The sequence below is a fragment of the Nuphar pumila genome, chromosome 14 (genome assembly GCF_984573655.1).
Source record: "Nuphar pumila chromosome 14, dmNupPumi1.hap1.1, whole genome shotgun sequence".
Lineage (NCBI taxonomy): Eukaryota > Viridiplantae > Streptophyta > Magnoliopsida > Nymphaeales > Nymphaeaceae > Nuphar > Nuphar pumila.
In genome coordinates this window covers 32,705,815-32,718,579 of record NC_143262.1, presented here as the reverse complement: position 1 = coordinate 32,718,579, position 12,765 = coordinate 32,705,815, and positions in this window count along the sequence as shown.

Sequence of the window (12,765 nt, the reverse complement as noted above, 5' to 3'; positions counted from 1 at the left end):
CACACGAAACAAATACAGTCTACGCACACACACTTCTACACGATACTAAATCAAATAACTAAACTAATTAACCCAAAATCAAAAGAAATAACATCTAAACGAATTTAAATCCACTAAAGAACAAGGATAGGGTTAGGTTTCACTCGGTTGACTCAACTAGGCTCGGTTTTGACTTAGCTAAGGTTGGGTTAACTTGGCTAAGGTTGACTCGAACTAGGCTCGGTCTTGACTCACCATGGGTTGGACTAAGACTCGACTAGGGTTAGGTTTTGACTTGGTTAGGTTACTAAGACTAGGTTGGACTCGGTTTAGGGTTGACTTAGTCAACTAAAGTTGGTTTGGTTTAGGTGGGATCGGACTAAGGTTGACTCAACAAGGCTTGGCTTAGATTAGGTTAGGTAGACTCGGTTGACCTAAACTTAGGTTAAGGTTGACTAAGACTTGACTAGGGTTAGGTCTTGGTCTTTGACTTGACCTAGACTAACTGGGTTTGATTTGGGTTTGACTAGGCTTAACCTAGAGTTTTGACTCACTTAATTAGGTCGACTAAATTAGTAACCTATTAGTTACCCTAGAATTAATTCAAAGCTAACGATTTTAATTGAGAAGGTTAGAAGAATAAGGTTATAAATATCAACGCTCAAAAGTTGAAATGATTTGGATTCTCAAAAATCGCCAACTTAATTAGGGAGTTACACTACTTAGTTGTATTTAAATTCTCACTTTGGAAAATGAAAAGTCCAACTTAGAAGAAAACCCCACAATTTTTGCTTTCCCAACTTGAGTAAAGGGCATTTATTCCTTTCTGAAAATCGTGGAACCTAAATTGGAATTTTAGTTTAATTTCAAAAACACTTTCCAAGATCAAAGAGTAACTCCTTCTTTAATGCACATTCAAAATTTAATTCTTCTTTAAATACCCCACACGATTTTTGAAGAATCTATTATTTCCAAAAACTTTTCAAATGCAATTACCTTAATTACCTCCCTTCCCAAAAATCGCCAACTTCTAATGGTGCTACTTTCTAAACTAATACAATTAAAGCTACCTAGGAAATAAAATGACTTAAATAGAAAATCGACTTCCTAGGATTAAATACTAACCTAATTCCCAAAACCTACCTAAATGCAATCCTAAAAACGGCTAAGGCAATAAACCCTAATACATTGAACCTAGACTAACTAATTAAACACACCTAATTGCAATTACTAATTACCAAAAATATCCTAGAGCTCGAATTGAGCTCTAATGGCTGCCGCCCCACCTAGGGGAAGAAGAAGACCAACAAAAATAAAAAATTAAAAACATAAACTAACAAAAAACGATTTTACTAAGTAGCCACTATTTTGATAAAATTAAATTAAAATATAATAAAAAGAACTCCTAATTACACAAATGCAAACATGAACAACACTATGCTGAAATTTATTTAAAAACATAAAGAAATGAAAATTCGACTTTTGTAATTTTTTTTTAATAGATCCAAAATACCAAAAACACAAAATGATAAAAACGATTCTCTAGAACAATCCGAAAATAATGAAATGAACTAACACAAGTTTATGTTGCTGTTAACATACAAAATACACAGCAAACCACACGACTTACCAACCTAAACACACACTTTTAATGAAAATGCAAAGATCGGCTAGAATAAATCTAGCCGATTTTTTTTTTCTTTTTCAAAAATGAAAGCAAACAAGACACACTCAAATCCCACGAATCAAAATGAAATTTTAAAATTTAATTTTCAGTAGAACAAACTCAAGAACACGTTGGAAACAAAACACCCAAATCGGCTAGAAAAACCTCTAGCCGATTTACATATTTTTAGAGAAAAACGACGGAAAAACACCAATCAAATACGTAATCAATGAAAGAAAACCTAATCTATCGTGCTGGCCTATGCATGAACTCTATTCTAAAGTTGAAAACAAAAAGAAAAGAAGAAACACTCAGAAAATCAACACTCAATTCGGTTTTAGCTAGAAGAGAAGGAAGAAGAAGACCTACCTCTTGGAAGATCCGACGACCGGGGGGATGAAGAAGAGCGGACCGTGGCTTGATCTTGACTTCCCGAACAGTTCGAGAATGATGGACTTCACCAAAAAACAGCACCTTTGCAGCTGCTACACGTTGGAGATCCACCGAAGATGGAGTATGCGCCGATTCTCGATCGGAGGGTGTAGAAAGCCGGATGGAGGTAGGGCCGGCTCACCTTGTTGGTGTGTTTCGCACTCCCACACAAGGTTAATGGTCTCCACCTCTGCTACACCTGCAAAAGTACAGAAAATGGTGAAAATACAGCAAGGAGAAAGAAAGAGATGAAGAGAAAACACAAGAGATCGAAATATGCTTGGAAACCAAGCATGAACCGGTCTTCAATGGCCAAAACGTGGGAGGATGGAGAGGAAGGAGCTGCTGGAATTAGAAGCACTGTAGGGGGCGTCCAAACAAAGCCAAAGACGCCTAGGGTTTGCTAGAAAAAACTATTTATACTTTTTTGGAATTTCAGAAATAGGGTTAAAAAATAAAAATTTGCTAGGCGCCATTTTTTGGGGGGTTTTCTGCAAAACATTTTGAATTGGATATGGATAGGCGTGTGGGTTGGGTTTTGGGCTTCCTAAGGGTTGATCCAAAGTCCAAATAACCTAATTGGGTTGGATATGGATCCGATCCACCTCGGAATCTATGCCCAAACACTGAAATAGCCATAACTCTCTCATTTTAACTCTGATTTTTCTGAAATTCGAACCATAACCCCTTACTATTAAAATACATCTAAACATGGGTTTAAAACCTTAAACTTGTTACAAAATGCATGAAAAACTTATTAACATGATGCGCATTTCATGCATCATCACATATCCCTAATTCTCTCCTAATTCTTATAAAGTCTTCATTTTTTAAAGGTTTAGTGAAAATGTCTGCTAATTGTTTATTAGTGGGTATAAATTCTAGTTTGATTATATTGTTTAGGACTTATTCTTTTAGAAAGTGGTGTCTAATTTGAATGTGTTTAGTTCGAGAGTGTAAAATAGGATTTTTTGATAAATTTATAGCACTTGTGTTATCACATAAAATAGTTGTATTTTCGAATTTCAAACCAAAATCTTTCAACGTTTGTTTCATTCAGATGACCTGTGTATATGATAGGCTAGCAGCTATATATTCAACTTCAGTAGTTGATAATGATACACAGTTTTGTTTCTTACTGAACCATGAAACCAGAGAGTGCCCTAGCATATGACATGTTCCACTTGTGCTTTTTCTGTCAGATTTACTTCCAGCAAAGTTAGCATCACTGTATGAGATTAAATCAAATGTAGATGATTTTGAATAAAATAACCCAAAATCAACTGTGTCTTTTAGGTATCTCATTATTCTTTTTACAACTTTAAGATGTGATTCTTTTGGATTTGACTGAAATCTAGCACACAAGAAGACACTGAACATGATATATGGACGGCTAACAGTTAAATAAAGTAGTGATCCTATCATACCTCTGTATAACTTTGTATCCACAACCTTACCATCTTCATCTCTATCCAATACAGTAGTTGTGCTCATAGGAGTAGTTTTTGAAGCAGTTGAGTTCATGTTGAACCTCTTCAGAAGTTCATGAGCATATTTAGATTGGTTGATGAAGACTTCATCCTTGGTTTGCTTAATATGCAGCCCAAGAAAGTAGGTGAGTTCTCCCATCATACTCATTTCAAATTCTTTCTGCATGGACTTAGAAAAATCTTCACAGAGAGTGCAGTTAGTAGATCCAAAGATGATATCGTCCACATAAATTTGAACAATTAAGGTATGATTATTCAATATTTTCATAAATAAAGTAGAATCTGCTTTGCCTACAGAAAAACCAGTTTTTAATAAAAAGGTTTTAAGTTTGTCATACCAAGCACGAGGTGCTTGTTTTAATCCATATAAGGCACGTTTTAGTTTAAAAACATGATCTGGAAATTGTTCATTTTCAAATCCTGGAGGTTGTTTTACATATACTTCTTCATTTATAAAACCATTTAGAAATGCACTTTTAACATCCATTTGATACAGTTTGAAATCCATATAGCTTGCATATGCTAAAAACATTCTAATAGATTCAAGTCTAGCAACAGGAGCAAATGTTTCATCAAAATCAATACCTTCCTCTTGGTTGTATCCTTGAGCTACTAGTCTTGCCTTGTTTCTTATAACATTACATGTTTCATCTAGCTTGTTTCTGAAGATCCATCTTGTCCCAATGATTTGATGATCTTTTGGTCTAGGTACAAGATCCCAAACATTGTTTCTTTGGAATTGATTCAGTTCTTCAGTCATGGCTAGCATCCAGAATGCATCGATGATGGCTTCATCAATCTTCTTTGGTTCAAGTTGAGAAATGAATGCCATGTTTGCAATCCGTTCCAGCTGAGCTCTAGTTTGAACCCCCTTGGTTAGGTCTCCCAAAATCTGCTTTTGAGGATGATATCTGATTTCGGCAAATGTTCTTTGAAGATCATCTTCATTGGGTTTAGCTGTGTTGTCAAACAATAAATTTGTACTTTCAACATCATCATCGTTAGTCAGCTTAAGAACAGATTGATCAATCGATTCACAAAAACTGACATGCATAGATTCTTCAATAGTATTTGAACTCTTATTAAATACTCTGTATGCTTTACTATGACTTGAATATCCTAAGAATATGCCTTCAATAGATTTAGCATCAAATTTATCAAGGCTATCTTTTGTGTTAAGGATAAAGCATTTACACCCAAAGACTTTAAAGTAGTCTATCCTTGGAGTTCTGTCATAGAACAATTCATAAGGAGCTTTATTTAATAAGGGCCTAATAAGAACTCTATTTGATATATAGCATGCAGTATTAATAGCTTCTGCCCAAAAATATTTAGCAAGTTTATTATGTTGGAGCATAGTTCTAGCAGATTCCTCAAGGGTTCTATTCTTTCTTTCTACTACACCATTTTGAGGTGCAACTCTAGGAAAGGCAAAGTTATGAGAAATACCATGCAAGTTACAAAAATTTACAAAAAGATCATTATCAAATTTTCCTCCATGGTCACTACGAATTTTTATAATAGAACAAGATTTTTCATTTTGTAACCTTTTACATCAAATTTCAAATTCACAAAACGTATCACTTTTGTTTTTCAAAAATATTACCCAAGTAAATCTTGAGTAATCATCTACAATGACAAAAGCATATTTATTATGATTAAGACTAGCTACTCTAGAAGGACAAAAAAGATCCAGGTGGAGAAGCTCTAAAGGTCTTTTACTAGAAACAATATTTTTTTATTTGAAAGTTGATTTTGACAATTTTCCTAGTTGACATGCATCACAAAAATAGTCCTTTTTAAATGTCATTTTAGGTAACCCATGTACTAAATTGTTTTTAGCTAATTTAGACATGTATTTTGAGTTGACATGACTCATTCTCATGTGCCATAAATGTTGAGTGTCATTATTAGCCATAAGGCAATGTTCAGTAATATATTCTAGGTATAATTCATATATATTATTTTTTCTTATACCTTTTAAAATGATATTTTCGTTGGTGTCTGCTATAAGACATGCATCATGTTTAAAACTAACATTATAACCTGTGTCACACATTTGACTTATACTTAAGAGGTTATGTTCTAAGCCTTTAACAAGGAGAACATCTTTGATAAGAGGTTTATCGATATTACCAATATTACCAATACCAATTATCAGACCTTTGTTGTTATCTCCAAAGGTGACAGTTCCTCCTTCTTTATGATGAAGAACAACAAAAAGATCTGGATGTCCTATCATATGTTTTGAACATCCACTGTCTAGTATCCATCTGTTCTTCTTCTTTGGAGCCTACAAAATACTAAGTAAAAATTTTTTGTGGTACCCAATCGGGTCCCTTTTTGTTAGACTTAGGAACCCATATCCATTTTGATTTGGGTTTGTCTATAATTTTAGAGGAGTACAAAGTATGAAAGTTGTAATGCTCTTGCTTAGGTTCAACAGAACCTTTGATGAAAACAGTCTTTTTATTTATACAAGAAGGTTTATTCATATGAGAATAACCAATATCATTCTTGTAAAAAGAGAATTTTTGAGAGGATAGGAGTTTATTCAGGTTCTCTTTCCCTTTAGTAAACTTGAAAATCGTTTTCATAAGGTTTTCAGTTTTACTTTTTAATTCTGAAATTTCTACTTGAAGATTTATAGTCTTGGAACTAGTAGAAGAGATTTCAGAGGTAATCATACAATTTTTTCTTTTTAACTCAAAATTTTCAATACTGAGTTTTTCATTTTTCTGAGAAAGCTCTAAATTTTCAGATTTTAAATTTTTATTTTTGAGAATCGTTTTTCTTGATTCTTCAAAAAGTTCTTTGTGATCATCGCAAAATTTTTCCTCTCTTGTGGTTTCTCTCTCTTCTTTCTCTTTTCCTTTCTAATCTCTATTTTCCTCCTTTTTGAAGGGAGAAAATAAAAGACAAAAAATAAGAGATAAGAGAAAAGAAAAGAAGAGAAGAGGAACTCTTTTGCGGGGCAAAATTTTTCCTCTCTTGTGGTTTCTCTCTCTTCCTTCTCTTTTCCTTTCTAACCTCTATTTTCCTCCTTTTTGAAGGGAGAAAATAAAAGACAGAAAAGAAGAGAGAAGAGAAAAGAAAAGAAGAGAAGAGAAGAGGAACTCTTTTGCGGGGTCTCACTTGATATTAATTTTGAAGATATTTAAAATAACTCGCCTTCGTTTTGAAATATTTGCGGGAAAAACTAGGAGACGGGATTTGCTCGTCGGTACAAGGTTCGACCGTTCCTGGCGCCTTTACCAGGGGTAATCGAATCAAGGGTCGAATTTATGCCTTTTGCTTTGCTAAGAAATTATCTAAGAATTTATTCTAAGATTAAATGCACAAAGAATCATGCTTGTGCAATGTAGGGATGTATGCTCTTTTTGAAAATGATTTAAAATTTTCCCAAGTGTTTCTGAGATGAATCTGATGATAAAGTGAAGGAATGGTTTCTGACTTAGAACTTAAGATTTAAAGTTCTAAGTTTTTGGAATAATCAGAATTTTGAGAATGAATCTTGACTTTAAAAGGAATGGTTCTGAAGTTGAGATAAAATGAGAAGAAAGGAAATTTCGAAGTCATAAATGAGATTTGAATCAGAATAGAGATGAAATGGAATTGAATTCTAACTTTGACATTTGAAATAAAAAATGAAATGTGGGAAATCTAAATAGAATTGAGAAAATGGGATTGATTTGAAAGTTGAAATTCAAGATGGAATTTGAATCCAAAGTCTGGATCCTAAATAGAGTTGAAATCCAAGATGGAATTGAATTCTGGATTTAGAATCCTAAATAGGAGTTGAATCTAAAATCCGAGATCAGATGATGAAGTTGAATTCTGAATTTTAAATGGAATTGGATCCAAGATTTGGAATCCAAGATGGAATTCGGATTTGAAGTCTGGGATGGAATTTGGATCTGAAGTCTAAGATCCAAGGTGAAGTTGGATTCTAGATCCTAAGATGGATTTTGGATTTGAAATCTAAGATCCAAGGTGGAATTGGAATATGGATCCTAGAATGGATTTTGGATCTGAAATCTGAGATCCAAGATGAGATTGGATTCTGGATCCTAGAATGGATTTTGGATCTGAAGTCTGAGATCCAAGGTGAAAATGGATTTTGGATCCTATACTGGATTTTGGATCTGAAATGGAATTAGATTCTAGATCCTAAGATGGGTTTTGGATCTAAGATCTGAGATCTGAGATCCAACAAGTGGAGATTTGCACTTGGAAATCTGGATCGAAGTTGGGATTAGGATCCGACTTTGGATTTGGATTCCGAAAATCCAAATGGGACTATTGAAGATGGATCTGGGTTTTGAAAACCCAGATTAAATTTAAATTTTTAAGAAGAGTCAAGTCTTGAGATTCAAAATCAATCTCAACTTTTGATTTTGATTTTTGAAGATGAACTTGATTTCGAATGTGAAATCAGAAGATAACTCAGAAATTTCAAAGTTAAATTGAACTTTTGAAAAATGGAATTGAATTGAATTTGAATTTTGAATTTGAATGTAAGATTATTTTCTTTTTGAGATTCCAAAGTCAAATTGAACTTTGAAATTGAGATAGAATTGGAATTTGAAATAGAAATTGAAGAAGAGATATTCACAATCACTTGGATTTCTGAAAAAAGGAATTTTTGAAAATATAATGCAATTCTATCCTAAATGATAAATGAATTTAAAATATTTGAAATTGGATTTTTTTGAAAATCATATTTCATTCTTCAAATGAATTTAAAATGAGGTTGAAGATATAATACATCCCTGACTATGGTCATTGAATGTATTATATAATAACCACATTTAAATTCAAGTGAAGAATAAAATATATTTTTGGTGCTTTTATAGAATTTAAAATAGAATTAACTCTCAATATACCCTGACTATGGCCATTGGCATATATATTGAATTAATTTTAGATTAAATTCTGATAAAAGAGAAGAATATTTAAAAAAAATATGATGATTTTTTGAAAAAAAAGACCCAACTCTGCCAGTGCATGGATCAGATTGTCGTTGACTGTCAACTTTCCCACTCTGGATGTCAGTTCTAACCCGCAATCGCTCAGGTGGTCCAGAAACATATGAGAGAAGTTTTTGAACCAAACATAGTACCACTGGGGGAAGAAGGGTCCGGTGCTGAGAGCTCAATACTCGAGAAGACTTTATTGCACCTCGTAGGAGATGTGACTCTCAGGAAAAATGGAGTCGAGCTGACTGGATGCCATTGGACTGAAAGATAGGAAGATTAGAATTAGACTTTTAGAAAAGTAAAAGAATTTTGAAAATTGCAGGCAGGATAAAATAAAAAGCTAGAAATTCGAAGTACAGAGGAACGAAATAATGGAAAATCACTTGGAGTTTTGAAGAAAATGTGGATAATTCGGAAAAATCGTCTAGGGTTTTTGAGAAAAAGGAGATATTTCACAAAAGATGGAAAATAAGGTATTTTGAAAAATTGTCTGGTATTTTGGAAAAATTGGAAAAAATATGAAAAAATAAGACAAAAATGAATATCATATATTCAATCTTAAACATTTATGCACATACAACAATCCCTAAGAAGCTGACTCTAAATACATTGATTTTGAAAGAGCTTTAGGACCCTAATCCTAACTCTAGGCTTAAATCAGTTGTGTCTAATCATGCTATGCCGATATACTTGAGTCGAGGCTTCATGTACGTGGCATAAAAATTCATCTCTGGTTCTAAGCTTGTGTTTTCCCAACATCCTTGAGCACCCGCCGATATACGTTGGACTATGGCCCTTGGTACGTGGCAGGGGGGCGTTTGTTGAGAAACTATATTTTGATGACACACAATATGATACACTGTCATATTTGATTTAATATGATATGATAATATGTTTTCTTGAAAAATGTTATATTATGACTAAATATGCTTTGCCATGTATCTAATGAGTATTTGATGCAAGGATATCTCACCCAAAAGGATGGAGACCTCCTCTTCAAGTACAATCGTGGTGCAATCATACTTCTTGAAGAAAAACCTTGATGAGTCATGCATTCTTAAAGATCATCTAAAGAGATCGGCTTCCTCAAGAAGAAGACTTTTTTCTTCTTTAGAGTCATATGTAACAAAACCTTCAGAAGCATGCATATTACATACTTCATAATAAAAGTCACTCATTCCCAAAAGCTATATTTCATATAAGTATACGATAGTTTCAAAAAGCACCTTTTTTGAAAACCAATAATTGTACCTTCTTACAAACCTTTATGAAAAAGGTATTTTGACATGATATATTAGCTCATGATTTCAAAAAGCAATAATTGTACCTTCTATCATGTATAAGACAACTTGAAAAGAAATAAAAAGAAATGATTTCAACTATGTAAGAAAAAGACAAAACATAGAAATCGGCTAGACAAAGAAAAACAAATATAATATGTTTAGAAAAGACTTTAGTTACCTTTTTACAACTCAAGAATGTCGACTTACTTAAAGTCATCATTCTTTTTGTAAAATATTTAATATCTCCTCTAAAAATCTTTTTAGAAACAACTATTTTAATCCCACTCAAGAATGTCGACTTGCTTAAAGTCTTCATTCTCTCTGTAGACATTAAATAGCACATCATAAAGCAATTCTTGATATGACTATTTACAAATAAAGATCTCAAAGCATTTACTGTACTTACACTCATTTAAGTAAAGAAGTGACAATTTCTAAATAAAATACTTAAGTACTACAAAATCATTAATTAGAATAATGACAAAACTACATGACTTACACATCCAACGTTCAATGTACTATTGTAAGAAAAAGACTTTTTACATAAAATATATCATACTGTGAACACCCCAAATTTTTCAAAGATTTACAAAATGACCTTTTTGCCCCTGACTCTATTTTCTGAGAAAATCAAAGCGATTTCAAAGCTAAATTTCAGTCTTTCTTCAGATTTCTAGATTAAATTCCACATTAATATATTCAAATTCAACTCCGGGTCTGAACTCAGTGTTTTCAATCCAAATCTGAGCCCCGTTGTCCGATTTCCAAAATAAGATCACAAAAATACCAAAAATGATTTTGAAAGGCCCGGGCGGCTCATCCGGCACTCTGTTGGATCCTCGGCCCTATATTTCTCGGTTTGAGGTTGTAAACCTTGAATATTTCTCAAAAATTCGGACACAAGTCCATTATCTAAAGAAATTTTCTCAAAATAACTCAGAAAAATTCCCTTTTATAAATATTTTTACAAAAAACACAAAAAAAAAAATAGTTTTAAACCTTTGATTTTATTCTAAAAATACAAAAAATATATATATATATAAAAACCAAAAAAAAAAAAATCGAGAAAAACTACAAAGAAAATGGATGATTTTCAAGCTTTTGAAGCCATTTTTACCAAAAACCTCATTCCTTAACCATTTTTTTTTAGAAATTTCTTAAAAGGGGAACCACCTTTTTGAAATATCAAAAAGTTGCAACGGACTCCTCCCGCGCATGCTCTCTCTTGATTCACCACCGTCGATCTTCAACAATCGCCATGGTTCTTCACCTTTCATCCGCAGCGGACTCCTTCTTGAACCCTCCATTCCCTCTTTAAAAGAAGGCACCGACTCCGTCCTAGGGGGATCGATCATCTCTTTCTCTTCTGAAGCATACATTTTCTTTCTGGCAAAACACCGATCAACCACCGAGTTTTCTTTGAAACCCTCCATTACAATCCACGATTCAATCGGCTAAGTTCATCAAGAACTCTTCAGAATCGTCATATTCCTTCCGTCTGAGGTTCCCCCTGCAAAAACAAGAAGAAGAAGCTCTCCATAAGGCGGCTTCTCTGCAGTCGCCTGTGAGAAGGTCAATCCTTAACACCTCTGGTAAGGACAATACCCCTCCTCTTCTTCATTCCTTCTTAATTAATTCCCCTTCTTCTACTTTCTTTTCACATAAACCTCATTTAAATTCTCCTTTCCATTTATTTGCCCCATTGACGCACCATGGGTTTTGTCTGAGTTGCCTTTAGCAACCCCGACATATCCCTGTGCAACAGAGATGGGATAAAATTATCCCAACATCAACTGAGATTTTTTTTTTTTTTACTTTAATATGCATTGTATTCCTGTCTACTGATCTATCGGTGATCAGTCATATATTGTTCCATCATCAAATAGAAAATCAACTCAAACCAAGTGATACGTTGAAAAGGATCAGAGATCCGGCTTTGATCAGAAATGAGAATCGGATTTTCAAATCAGATCCCGATTTTGTGAATTACATCGAATTCTTACTGAACGTTTGAAGATTTATCTGCCAGATTAATGGAATGATCAAGAATCTTAAAGATGAAGTCCAAGTTTCAAAGCACCTGCAAGCCTGTTTGTTCTTAATTTTTGAAAATCTGATAAGGGGAAGTTTAACATGCAGGATATTAATGAGACTATTGGTTCATGGCCGATCATGGAAATCTCTTAAAATCACCAAGAGTCATTGCCGATTTCGCGATTATTGAATGTCGCTGACATTAATAAGTAATCCACAGGATCGATATTAACAATGTTTCTCATTAGTCTCGTCCCGTGATTCTTCTTTTTTTTTTATGGTTTTGTTTTGTCTTCCAATTATTGCTTACAGGTGATCTCTGTTTATAATATGTGTTTTATTGTTAACATTTGCCTTCATGTCCTTCCCCAGCCTCTAGTGTCTGGCATTTGTATTTTCTTCACCTTTGTTCTGCTATGGTATATCTATACAAACACTCAGAGAATTTCTTTTTTTTTTTGGGGGGTAATCGGCTAATGTCCATTAAATTCTATACTTTCCCATATGTCAGCTGGTTTTACCCATTCAATGTTTTGAGATGTATAAGTATACATGTATAGATCATAGACAGCAAATAGTTTTCTTTTTAGGACCATATGGAGTCGAGTAGATATCACCAACATCTGCAATGAGAGTCACGACTGAATGTCATTCTGGGACAGGTTCACAAGCAACTTTGCCTTGATTCTCTTCTCAAAAAAAAAAAAAAGATATGAAAAAAAATATATAAAAAGAGAGGAAATGGCAGAATGTGACTGTGGCTGAGGGAGGAAGTTTGCAATGGTAGTTAAATCTCTTACTATTTGTCTATTTTGTTTTCAGTTTTCCTCGGATGCCATGTTGAATGTCTTTCATGATGGTTTGAATACCTCTGCTCGTAATGTTCATCTTTTGTCCAAGGC